General features: G+C 46.8%; 1 long non-coding RNA gene across 1 annotated transcript in view; it reads left to right on the top strand.

Moving 5' to 3' along the window:
- The window catches only part of LOC147121384 (uncharacterized), a 53,608-nt gene that overhangs the window by 32,202 nt on the left and 7,246 nt on the right, over positions 1-14,160 (top strand). The gene's annotated exons all lie outside the window — the stretch shown is intronic.

Here is a 14,160-nt window from a genome sequence, read left to right as displayed (position 1 = left end):
AGCACGCTGCCCCGCGAAGAATGCTACCTGCTCCGGCTGCGGGAAGAAAGGTCACTACGTTAGCGCCTGCAAAGGGAAGACCGCTAACGCCAGCAGCGCTGCGTGCGAACCGTGGGCGCAGCCATCTTGTCCGCCATCTTGGGCTCCCCCAGCCGCGTGGGGACCGTGGGCGCCGCCATTTTGTCCGCCATCTTGGACGCCTCCGACTTTGGTTACGGGGGACCCGGACTCCACCACCGCCTCATCGGACGACCGCATCGACACGCTTGAACATACGCTGGCTTCCGTGACGCTGGATCAATCTCTCCCGCATCAACTGTCCAGGTCCATGATGGACATTACGGTAAACGGCTGCGCCACTACCTGCCTTTTTGACAGCGGGAGCACGGAGAGTTTTATACACCCCGACACGGTGCGCAGTTACTCTCTCCCGGTCCTGCCGACGCGTCATCGCATCTCTATGGCTTCCAAAGCCCAGTCAGCGGACGTCGGTGGCTACTGTATGGTGACTCTTTCAGTGCGGGGTACTGAATACAAAAATTTTAAACTTCTGGTCCTGCCCCATCTCTGCGCTGCCGTCCTACTGGGGTTGGATTTTCAGTGCCACCTTAAGAGTGTCACTTTAGCATATGGTGGACCCCTCCCCCCTCTCACAGTCTGCAGCCAGCAGTTTTTAAATCGCCCGCCGCGCGCCATTTGCAGCCTCTCCACCCTTAAAGTCTCCCCCCCCTCCTTGTTCGCTAACCTCACCCGCGACTGTAAGCCCATCGCTACCAAAAGTAGGCGTTACAGTGCCGGGGATAGGGGTTTCATTAAATCCGAGGTAGCGAGACTCCTGAAGGAAGGGATTATCGAGAGCAGCAATAGCCCATGGCGAGCACAAGTGGTGGTGGTGAAGGCTGGCGGCAAACAGCGCCTAGTTATTGACTACAGCCAGACGATCAACCGCTACACCCAGCTGGATGCATATCCACTCCCCCGCATATCTGACATGGTCAATCAGATAGCACAATACCGGGTGTTCTCGACGATTGATCTGAAGTCGGCATACCACCAGCTCCCCATCAGGGCTGAGGACCGCCAGTACACAGCTTTTGAAGCTGACGGTCGGCTCTATCACTTTCTCAGAGTTCCCTTCGGCGTCACCAACGGAGTTTCTGTCTTCCAACGGGAGATGGACCGGATGGTTGACCAGAACGCGCTCCAGGCCACTTTCCCATATCTAGACAACGTCACCATCTGCGGCCACGACCAGCAGGACCACGACGTTAATCTAGAGAAATTCCTCCGGACGGCCCAGCGGCTGAATCTCACATACAACAAAGACAAATGTATGTTTCGTACTACGCGCCTTGCTATTCTTGGCTGCGTAGTGGAGAACGGAGTCATCGGCCCAGACCCCGATAGAATGCGCCCCCTTATGGAGCTCCCCCTCCCCCACTGCCAGAAAGCACTGAAGAGATGCCTGGGGTTTTTCTCTTACTATGCGCAGTGGGTGCCCAACTATGCGGATAAAGCCCGACCCCTCATCAAGTCCGCCTCCTTCCCCCTGACAGCAGAGGCCTGTGCAGCCTTCACTCTCATAAAAGGAGACATTGCGAAGGCCACAATGCACGCTGTGGATGAGTCCCTTCCTTTTCAAGTGGAGAGCGACGCATCCGACTTTGCCCTAGCTGCAACCCTTAACCAGGCGGGGAGACCCGTGGCCTTTTTCTCAAGGACCCTCCAGGGCCCCGAGATTCGACACTCCTCTGTCGAAAAGGAGGCCCAGGCCATTGTGGAAGCCGTGCGACATTGGCGGCATTACCTGGCCGGAAAACGATTTACCCTGCTCACTGACCAGCGTTCAGTGGCTTTTATGTTTCATAATAAGCAGCGGGGCAAAATCAAGAATGACAAGATCTTAAGGTGGAGAATCGAACTCTCCACCTACAATTACGATATCTTGTACCGGCCCGGGAAACTCAATGAGCCCCCAGATGCCCTATCACGTGGTACGTGCGCCAACGCGCAGGTTGATAGGCTACAGACCCTCCACAATGACCTCTGCCACCCGGGGGTCACCAGGTTCTTCCATTTTATCAAATCCCGTAACCTGCCCTACTCCATCGAGGAGGTCAGGACCATGACCAGGAACTGCCAGATCTGTGCCGAGTGCAAGCCGCATTTTTATAGGCCAGACAGAGCGAGCCTGATCAAAGCCACGCGCCCCTTCGAGCGGCTGAGCATCGATTTTAAAGGGCCCCTCCCCTCCTCTGACCGCAATGTGTACTTCCTCAATATAATTGATGAGTACTCCCGTTTCCCGTTTGCCATCCCTTGCTCGGACATGACCAGTACCACGGTCATTAAATGTCTGAATGACCTCTTCGCCTTGTTCGGTTTCCCTAGCTATATCCATAGCGACAGGGGCTCATCTTTTATGAGCGACGAACTTCGGCAGTACCTGCTCGCGAGAGGCATTGCTACAAGCAGGACCACCAGCTACAACCCCCGGGGTAACGGCCAGGTGGAAAGGGAGAATGCGACAGTCTGGAAGGCAGTCCTTTTAAACTTAAAATCTAAGGGCCTTCCGACCTCCCGCTGGCAGGAGGTCCTCCCTGCGGCGCTCCATTCCATTCGGTCGCTGCTCTGTACACCCACCAATGCCACTCCTCACGAGAGAATGTTCTCCTTCCCCAGGAAGTCCACGTCGGGGATTTCGCTACCAACATGGCTGACTTCTCCAGGTCCCGTCCTACTGCGGAAGCACGTGAGGACCCATAAGGCGGACCCCCTGGTCGAGAGGGTGAGCCTCCTCCACGCTAACCCGCAGTATGCTTACGTGGTGTACCCGGACGGGCGGGAGGACACAGTCTCCATTCGAGACCTCGCACCTGCAGGTGCTCCTGAAACACCCTCTTCGCCACCCACCGCTACTCCTGCCTACCCCCAGGACACAGTCCCCGCACGAGACCTCGCACCTTCGGGTGCCTCTGAGAGACCACCATCGCTACCTCCCATTACCCATGCTCTGACCCCTGTAGACGGCATGCAGCAGCCCCAGGGTCCGCCACCTGCTACACCTCCTCTGAACGAGACACCGGGTTCACCGTTGGATGCTGCACCATCACCGCCGCTGCTGCGACGCTCAGGACGGCTTACAAGGCCTCCTGATAGACTTCAGTACACGAATTTTTAGTGCACTTCACCCCGCCGGACTCAATTCTAAACAAGGGGTGAATGTGGTAAACCACTGTTGTTAGTATTGTTGTACTTGTCTGTGCATGCCTCAGCTGACTCCGCCCCTGGCTCCACCCTCATGGCTGGGTATAAAGGTCGCTGCTCAGAAGCCTCCGGCCCTTTTGGATACCAGGCAACCCAACCCCAAGAGGCATGCTCTGTTCTTTGGTAATAAAAGCCTGTTTATTACTTACTCAATCTCCAGTCTTTTGTAGCAATTGATAGTGCATCAAAGTGCTTTACAGCCAATGAGGTACTTTTGAAGTGTAGTCACTGTTGTAATGTAGAAAACACAGCAGTCAATTGGCACACAGCAAGCTCCCACAAACAGCAATGTGATAATGACCAGATAATAACCTGTTTTTCTTATGCTGATTGAGGGATAAATATTGGCCAGGACACCGGGGATAACTCCTCTGCTCCTCTTCGAAATAGTGCCATGGAATCTTTTACGTCCACCTGAGAGAGCGGACGTGGCCTCAGTTTAACGTCTCATCTGAAAGACGGCACCTCTGACTGTGCAGCATAGAAACATAGAAGATAGGAGCAGGAGTAGGCCATTCGGCCCCTCGAGCCTGCTCCGCCATTTAATGAGATCATGGCTGATCATCCAAATTCAGTACCCTGTCTCTGCTTTCTCCCCATATCCCTTGATCCCTTTAGCATTAAGAAATATATCCAACTCCTTCTTTAATATATTTAATGAATTGGCCTCAACTGCCTTCTGTGGTAGAGAATTCCACAGGTTCACCACTCTCTGGGTGAAGAAATACCTCCTCATCTCAGTCCTAAATGGCTTACCCCTTATCCTTAGACTGTGATCCCTGGTTCTGGACTCCCCGGCCATCGGGAACATCCTTCCTGCATCTAGTCTGTCTAGTCCTGATAGAATTTTAGAAGTTTCAATGAGATCCCCTCTCATTCTTCTAAAATCTAGCGAATATAAACCTAATCCACCCTATCTCTCTTCATACATCATTCCTGCCATCCCAGGTATCAGTCTGGTGAATCTTCGCTGCACTCCCTCCATGGCAAGAACATCCTTCCTCAGGTAAGGCGACCAAAACTGCACACAATACTCAAGGTGTGGTCTCACCACAGCCCTGTACAACTGCAGCAAGACATCCTTGCTCCTGTACACGAATCCTCTCGCTACGAAGGCCAACATACCATTTGCCTTCTTAACCGCCTGCTGCACCTGCATGCTTACCTTCAGCGACTGGTGCACAAGGACACCCAGGTCTCTCCCCTTTTCCCAATCTATTGCCGTTCAGATAATAATCTGCCTTCCTGTTATTGCCACCAAAGTGGATAACCTCGCATTTATCCACATTATACTGCATCTGCCATGCATCTGCCCAAACCATCATGCAAAGCATAAAACTACTCCCTGCAAAACTTCAATTTTTAAAAGTCATAGACATTTTACACAGTAACAAAAATTCCATTAATCCTGTGATAAGCAATAGAATATTCACTTCTAATTCACAGTTATGGCTCCTATAATTCTAACTTCTGTTCGGCCTGTGAGTTAGTAGAAGCTATGAAAATATGTGCCAATTCTAAATTGAAATGCTTAACTTAAGGTTACACCCGATTGTCTTTGGACAGTTTTGTGTGTTTGAATACAGTAGGGTAGATTTTGGGGTCACCTGCACCAGCTGGTCTGAGGCTGGAGCTGGTTTTGAGGCCCCCGGTCTCATTTAAATGGACCCAATGAGACCCGGACATCCCGATGCAGCTCTTTGGATTCATGCCGGCCCAGTATCGAGTGTTCGCCTCTGAGTCAGAAGGTTGTGGGTTCAAGTCCCACTCCAGAGACTTGAGCAGAAAAATCTAGGCTAGCACTCCAGTGCATTACTGAGGGAGTGTTGCACTGTCGGATGTGCCGTCTTTCAGATGAGACATTAAATCGAGGCCCCATTTGCTCTCAGTTGAACGTAAAGGATCCCACCGCACTATTTTGAAGAAGAACAGGGGCGTTATCCCTGGTGTCCTGACCAATATTTATCCCTCAGCCAACATGGTTAAAACAGATTTTCTGGTCATTATCACATTGCTGTTTGTAGGAGCTTGCTGTGTGTCCTGATGTCGTGAAAGGCACTGTAGAAATGAAAGTTATTTCTTTCTTTAAAAGGTAATCCTGGGGTGGGGAGGAGCTGTCACAATCGCGGGTAGAAGCCTGGGGTGTCCGCGGCCCAGGTTATTTTTGTGGAGTCCAATTCTGCTCCTCTGGACCCCACAAAAATAATTTGAAACTTGCCCTTCCAACGTTTCTTTACCTCTACCGCCAGTGAATTCGGTCACAGAGGGTGAGCAGTTCCATCCTAAAATGGCAATCACGTATGTACAGCATAGGACCCAGATTTGGATAATAAAAGGGGCCGGACCCCTGAAATGGGCGGGTGATTCAGCAACTTGTGAAATCCGCAATTCAGCAAATCAATTGCAGATGAAATTCAATAAAAGCAAAGTGAAGCAGAAGGGGTTCTGGATATGATCGTAGATTTGGCGCCTAACCTGTCAAATGTCTGAGGAGCCGTGATAAATGAAATAAACAGAAAAAATTTGTACTGTTAAGCCAATTGTTTAGGAGTCTGAAGATGTCAAGATAAAACTGTACAGTGTCCTGGCCAGGACTGTGTTCAGTTTTGGTCACCAAGATATACTCAAGCTATGGAGGTGATACAGAGAAGAGCCATGAAGCTGATTCGTAGCATCAAAGGTCTCCGTCACATACCAAGAGGTGCATTTACTCAGTTAAGTCAGATTCTTTTCACACAGGCAATGAGAAGGAAACACAGGATATGTGATGGGAAACTATGAAATATCATTTTTATCCCAATAGTAAGACCCTATCACAAACTGATGTTTTATCTTGAGTTTAATTTTAATGCTACCTTAAAATGGTCAACAGAAGGAAGAGCTGAGTCACCTTTTGGACTTAGTTTAGATGAGCAACGTCGATTTGTATGTACTTGTCTTTCTCTAAAAAAAAAATGCACACAAATCCTTCACCCTCATGGATGGAATGTATCATTCCCAGTAAATTGAACATTGAATAGATGATGGGTTCTAATGAAATGTTGCGAGTGATGTGCAGGGCTGATTTTCACCTCTGTGGAGGTCACCAAGCCTTAGTTTCTTTCATTGAAACAAGGTCCAAAATTTGCCAAAGTAAATTGTTGTCATGAACCAGATCCCACCAAAGTGGGTTCAAGCATCAATGTACTGCACCTTTCAGAGTCTTTAAAAAAAAAATATTAACCGCTTTCTCAGTTTCACCTTTCCATTTCTTTGTAACTCCTTCCCCTTGTTTTCCTCACAGTCTTTGGTGTTCTTTCGTCATTTTGTCTCTCCTTCTCAGCTTGTGTTTTTATCTCTCCTTCTGCCTCTTGGTTCTGGGTAAGTACTTTCAGAAATTCCTGCCCATTTTGTGTCGCAGCCCTCACACAGATCTGTTCAAAAAAACACACTTCTTGGATTGAAGAATTTCGCTCTACAGACACACAGGGCATGTGTCGACAAAAGCTTCTGAAAACAACAAAAACTGCACTTGGACAACACCCTACCCAGCAAAGGAACCAGTCAGGCGGGTATTACTAAAATTTGGGAGTGCCGCGATAGAATGTTATGTAAACTGGATTACGTCAGCTGGCTGTATACTCACGAGTCAGTGCCATGAAATATACAGACTCTAAACCTGGGATTTATGGTATCAATGAACAACAACTTGCATTTATACAGCACCTTTAACGTAGTAAAACGTCCCAAGGCGCTTCACAGGAGTGATTATTATACAAGATTTGGTACCAAGCAACATAAGGAGATATTAGGGCAGATGAAAGAGATAGGTTTTAAGGAGTGCCTTAAAGGAGAGATGGAGAGGTTTAGGGAGGGAATTCCAGAGCTTAGGGCCTTGGCAGCTGAAGGCACGGGCGCCAATGGTGGAGCGATTAAAATCGGGGATACACAAGAAGCCAGAGTTGGAGGAGCACAGATATCTCAGAGGGTTGTAGGGCTGTAAGAGGTGACAGAGATTGGGCAGGGCAAGGCCATGGAGGGATTTGAAAACAAGGTTGAGAATTTTTAAATCGAGGGATTGTTTAACCGGGAGCCAATGTAGGTCAGTGAGCACAGGGGTGATGGGTGCAATGTAGGTCAGTGAGCACAGGGGTGATGGGTGCAATGTAGGTCAGTGAGCACAGGGGTGATGGGTGCAATGTAGGTCAGTGAGCACAGGGGTGATGGGTGCAATGTAGGTCAGTGAGCACGGGGTGATGGATGCAATGTAGGTCAGTGAGCACAGGGGTGATGGGTGCAATGTAGGTCAGTGAGCACAGGGGTGATGGGTGCAATGTAGGTCAGTGAGCACAGGGGTGATGGGTGCAATGTAGGTCAGTGAGCACAGGGGTGATGGGTGCAATGTAGGTCAGTGAGCACGGGGTGATGGGTGCAATGTAGGTCAGTGAGCACGGGTGATGGGTGCAATGTAGGTCAGTGAGCACAGGGGTGATGGGTGCAATGTAGGTCAGTGAGCACAGGGGTGATGGGTGCAATGTAGGTCAGTGAGCACAGGGGTGATGGGTGCAATGTAGGTCAGTGAGCACAGGGGTGATGGGTGCAATGTAGGTCAGTGAGCACAGGGGTGATGGGTGCAATGTTGCGAGTTAGAATACAGCCAGAAGAGTTTTCGATGAGCTTTAAGTTTATGGCGGGTGGAAGATGGGACGCTGGCCAAGAGTGCATTGGAATAGTCGTGTCTAGATATAACAAAGGCATGGATTCTTTGAAGATACAATAACGTTGCTGGATGAGGTGCAAAAATACCATTTCTCATCCTGGATAAATAGCCATCAGTTTGTGAAGTACTTTTGTGAGTCAGCTTGGCTCAGTTGTAGCACTCACTGAGTCATTAGGTTGTGGTTTTGAGCCCCACTCCAGGACAAGAGTATATAATCTGACTGACAGCAGTGCTGCATTGTGGGAGGTGCCATTTTTCAGATGAGACATTGACCTGAAGCCCTGCCTGCCTGTTTAATTAGATGTAAAAGATTCCATGGCACTATTCGAAGAAGAGCAGGGGAGTTCTCCTGGTGTCCTGGCCAATATTTATCCCTCAACCAACACCAAAAAGCAAATTAAATAGTCATTCATCTCATTTGCAGTTTGGTGACATTGCTGTGTGCAAACTGGCTTGTTATATTTGCCTATTTAACAAAGTGATGATACTTCAAAATAATTAATTGGATAGGAAGTGCTTTGAGATGTCCCAAGGATGTGATAAGGTACTATATAAATCTTTCCTTGCTGAATGTCTTAAGACCAATAAAGTTCCTCATGATAGAATTGGTAAAGATGCTGACCAGTGTAGAATTAAGCACCAGAGACCAGGTCGTTCCCAGATTTGATCGCTGCTGTCTGCTGAAGCAGCTAATGCTGGCCAGGGTGGGAAAATGCACTTCAAATGGCCTTAGCAGCCTTGGGCTGGGGGAAATCAGCCTGCATTTCCCCTCCTGACTGCTGTATAGTGACGCTTGCTGAAAAATATGCGTGTGCATGTCTGATGAGGGCGGGATCAAGCTTGGTGTTGATCCCCTCCCCTCTCCTCACCCTTCCCCGCCCTGCTCCCCCCCTCCCTCAATAGTCAAATATCCTGCAGACACTGTCTCGGTTTACACATGAAGAAAGACCAGTGTCCATGAAACCTTCAAGGAGAGGGAAGAAAGCTGAGTGGAGGTACAATCCCCATTTCCACCGCAGAGTAAAACAACAAGGCCTTCTATACATCAGATGACATTTTCTTTTTCAAATTCATATGCTCCCCAGTGTTTTCCAGCATGCTGATCATTAATAAACCAATAACAAAACACCAGCAGTGGTGCCTCAGATAATGCATTATTAGCACCTCTGCTTCCTCCTCCATGATACAATGCAAATTAAATGTACCACGGCAGGGGGGGAACATCGCTCGAAGGGCATGGTGACAATGTGTTCATGGTGCACAAGGCAAAAAACAACTGAGAAAAGGGAAGTTGATAGACTTGAGCCATTGACGTTGATTTTGTTAATGAAAAATGTTTCTTGCTCACACAGTGCACCGTGATTGTGAAGATAAAGCCCGAGTACAGAGGATTGACTTCTACACCAGTGTCACACACTTACCTGACTTCCAGTCACTGTTGTACTCAACAACTGCATTTATATAACGCCTTTAACGTACTAAAACGTCCCAAGGCGCTTCACAGGAGCGATTATCAAATACCAAGCCACATAAGCGGATATAGGACAGGTGAAAGAGGTGGGTTTTAAAGTGTCTTAAAGGAGAGAAAGGTAAGGGGACGGAGAGGCTTAGAGCTGAAATTCCAGAGCTTAGAGTCCAGGCAGCTGAAGGCATGGCCGCCAATGGTGAAGCGATTCAAATCATATAACTTTGCATACCTTGTTCTTGCCGTGTTCAGTCACATTCAGCTATTTTTTTTAACAAATTATATCAATTTAGAAAACATCTTTAACAAAAGGACATAAAAATGTTTTTTTTTTTTTAAAAGAGACCTTCAGTCTTCAAAATTATTAAAGAGTTATATTCTTGGAGCAGACAGACTGTAGAACACATTCTGGTATCACCGAGGGCAGTGATAACCATAACACTGTTCGGGGGCTCTCTGTATCTGACCTCCACATCACCTCTGACCTTCAGCACACTTGCTACTCCAGGTGCCTCTGGCGCTCCATTCCTAATCTCGGTCACTGAGATGTTGACTAAACTGGGATTTTCTCTCATTTCTTGCTCTCCAGAAAAATACAAATAAAAGACCCTTGTTTAAACAAGTATTGCTCCTAAAGTTTATTTTTTCTTTCTTTCTGTAGGGAAGTTCCTGGCCATTATTTTTAAAAATCAATTGCCCAACAAAGTCATGAAATTAAGAATTTACTGTGGGGAATTTCAGGCTCCAACCTGTGTCCCCTCACTCTGAGGGGCAGTGTGTTGAGCATTCCAGAAAGTGACCCACAAGAAATATATTGATTATGGTCCTCAACTAGGGTAGTTACCTAGCCAGTTTAGAACTGGATGGTACCATTTGGGGGTTGACTGTCCAGTCATTTTCGTAACTGGAATAAGACAGTAAAAGTCCAGCTTCCAATCCTTGATTTTTTAATGCCCCATGCTCATGCGACTGAGTCTGCCCACAGCTGTATGTTCATCCACAGCTCTGCCAGGTCAAAGTGTTAGCTGAGGAAAACATGTTAGAAAATCTGAAGAAAAACTTGCATTTATATAGTACTTTCACGACCTTGCACGTCCCAAAGCACTTTACAGCCAATTAAGTACAGGTAGACTACCCTTTATCCGGACTTCCGAAAACCGAAACCCTCTAAAAACCGAAGGTTTTTTCGGTCAGCGTAAGTCGTGCGCATGACATGACCAGAGTGGCGCACGACTTACAGGCCTAGCCGGATAAGGGATAGTGTAGCATTTTTCCGCACTTCTGAAAACCGAAATCTTTATCCGCACATCCGAAACCAGAAAACCTCTGAAAGCCGAAAGTGGAGCGAAGCATGACTTCTGAAAACCGAAATGCGCACGACCCCGACCCCCACCCCTGGCCGAACCCGACCCCCGACCCCCCCGCCGTACCCCACCCCCGCCGAACCCCACCCAATTTCGGATAAGAGATAGTGTACCATCCTTTATCCGCACATCCGAAACCAGAAAACCTCTGAAAGCCGAAAGTGGCGCAAAGCATAACCCGACGCTGCCGATGCTTGACCCACACAGGTGTTATGCTGCTCTGTGTGATATTTGCTGCTCTTTTAGATATTTGCTGCTATTTGCTGCTCTTAGATATTTGCTGCTCTCTTAGATATTTGCTGCTCTCTCAGATATTTGCAGCTCTCTTAGATATTTGCTGCTCTCTTAGATATTTGCTGCTCTCTTAGATATTTGCTGGCTTTTAACAATTTGTGAAAATGCTAAAAAGAGCTGCAGATACCCCAATGGGTAACAGTGAGAAGCAGAGAAGGAAGCATCGCTCATTATCGATATCGCAGAAAGTGGAGTTATTGCAGAAGCTTGATCGTGGTGTGTCTGTGCGACATCTTACTGAAGAATATGGTGTGGGAAGTACCACCGTATATGACTTAAAGAAACAGAAAGACAAGTTGTTGAAATTTTACACTGACAGTGATGACCATAAACTAATGAAAATTAGGAAAACATTGCATAGGGCAAAAAATGAAGATCTTGACCGTGTGCTGATTGAGTGGATTCGACAACGCAGAGGTGAACGTGTGCCACTGACTGGTTTGATGGTCATGAAGCAAGCTAGAATATACCATGAAGAACTGAACATTGAAGTTGAGTGTGAATATTCAGAAGGTTGGCTGCATAAATTTAAGAAGCGTCATGGTGTAAGATATCTGAAAATCTGTGGTGAAAAAGCTTCTGCTGATCATGAAGCAGCTGAAAATTACATAGATGAGTTTGCAAAAATAATATCGGATGGAAACCTCGGTCCTGAACAAATTTACAATGCTGATGAAACAGCTCTGTTCTGGCGCTACGTTCCTAGAAAAACATTAGCAACGGCTGATGAGAGTGCACCAGCAGGTTTTAAGGATGCTAAGGACAGGTTGACTGTTCTTGGGTGTGCCAATGCTGCAGGCACACACAAGTTAAAGTTGGTAGTGATTGGAAAAAGCCAACATCCGAGATGTTTGAAAGGTGTATGCAATTTACCTGTGCATTATTATGCGAGCAGGAAAGCATGGGTAACCAGAGGAATATTTTCTCACTGGTTCAATAACCACTTCGTACCAGCGACACGAGCTCATTGCAGGCAAGTTGAACTGGAAGAAAACTGCAAAATGTTATTGTTCCTGGACAACTGCTCCGCACATCCCCCTCCTGAACTTCTTGTGAAAAGTTATGTTTTCGGCATTAACTTTCCCCCTAATGTGACATCTTTAATACAGCCTTGTGACCAAGGAATTTTACGCTCCATGAAGAGCAAGTATAAAGATGTTTTTTTGAACTCTATGCTTGATGCAATCAACAGAGGCGAAGGAATCCAAAGCTTCCTGAAAGAATTCAATGTTAAGGATGCCATTTATGCAGTTGCTAATGCTTGGAACGATGTTGACAAACCAACATTAAAAAATGCTTGGCACAGACTTTGGCCTTCAACGATGTTTCATGAAGATGGACCTGCAGATGACGAGTTTGAAGGATTTCCTGTCAGTCAGGAGAAGATGATGATATCAAACCTCCTCACTTACGCCAAAGGTTTATCATCCGAAAGTGTAAATACGTTAGAGGAAGCTGACATCGAAGAAGTGCTGAACATTGACAATGATGCACCTGTTGTGAATTCGTTGAGTGATGGGGAAATTGCTGAAATGGTGTTAAATAAAGACAAGCATGAGGACAGTAGTGATGATGATGATGACATTGTGAACACAGGTGAAAAAGTCCCCATAGACGATATGGTGACAATGTGTGATCAGTTAATTGCTGGCCTTGAAAAACGTGCATTTATCAGTGAGCAAGAGATTATGCAAGTTTACTCAATTAAAGAGAGACTGCTTAGACAGAAACCAATGTTAATGAGACAGATGACACTGGAAGAAGTCTTTAAAAAGGCCGTCTGTCGTAGTTATGCTTCATCACTTGAGAATCCTGTTCCTGGCCCATCTTCAGATGTCCAACTCCAACCTGATGACAATGATGACAACACTGATGTACCCTCTTCTCCAAGACCCTCAAGCCAGATGTAATGCTGCTTCATCACTTGAGAATCCTGTTCCTGGCCCATCTTCAGATGTCCAACTCCAACCTGATGACAATGATGACAACACTGATGTACCATCTTCTCCAAGATCCTCAAGCCAGATGTAATGTACCTTTATTGCATGTTTATGTACAGGTATTTAGCTTAGTTTGTACCTGTACATGTTTGAAGTTTTACTGAATGTTTTCCTTACAAATAAACTGTACTACAGTATTTATCCCTGTAACTACAGCATTTATAGTCGTTATTTTCGGATAAGGGATAGTGTATCCTTTATCCGCACTCCCGAAAACCGAATTACCTCTGAAAACCGAAGTGTTTTCGCGCACCTTCCGAAATCCGAAATTTTCCTAAAACCAAAACACGGCTGGTCCCGAGGTTTTCGGATAAAGGATAGTCTACCTGTACTTTTGAAGTGCAGTCACTGTTGTAATGTAGGGAACGTGGCAGCCAATTTGCGCACAGCAAGCTCCCACAAACAGCAATGTGATAATGACCAGATAATCTGTTTTAGTGATGTTGGTTGAGGGATAAATATTGGTCAGAACACCGGGGATAACTCCCCTGCTCTTCTTCGAAATAGTGCTGTGGGATCTTTTATGTCCACCTGAGAGGGCAGACAGGGCCTCGGTTTAATGTCTTATCTGAAAGACATGAGGGAAGCCAGAATGGCATTTCACGGTTACTTTACAAATGTTTCTGAAGACCGTTTTCAAACTGTCAATAACTATGCCTCATTTCCTAAATGATTTTGTAATGTTTCTTCATTCTCACTCTCAGAATACTAAGAATAGATACTGCATTGTACAAAGTAATAATTTAAAGATGATCTGTGGAATCAGTTTGAATATTGTTATGGAATTAATGTCTTCCTTGTAAAAAGGTCCCAGAGCCTCTGAAAGGAATGAGTGCAGATACAAACCATTGCTGCACTTAGATAATGACCAGATAATCTGTTTGTGATGTTGATTGAGGGGAGTGAATATTTGCATGAACAAATTTGAGTCGCTCTGCACATGCGCACTGTATGGGGGCGGAGCCTAAAGACCGTCCTACCACCTATCAGAGCCACACATGCGCACTCAATCCTCGATCCGGTCGCAAATACACAATACGATATATGCGAAAGCCAGAAGTGGGGCCTGAC

This window comes from Somniosus microcephalus, chromosome 3, assembly GCF_052327205.1.
Source record: "Somniosus microcephalus isolate GS21.2 chromosome 3, FLI_Smic_1.0, whole genome shotgun sequence".
Taxonomy (NCBI): Eukaryota; Metazoa; Chordata; class Chondrichthyes; order Squaliformes; family Somniosidae; genus Somniosus; species Somniosus microcephalus.
The sequence above is the reverse complement of the archived record's forward strand: the minus strand, read 5'-3'. Positions and strand labels throughout refer to the sequence as shown.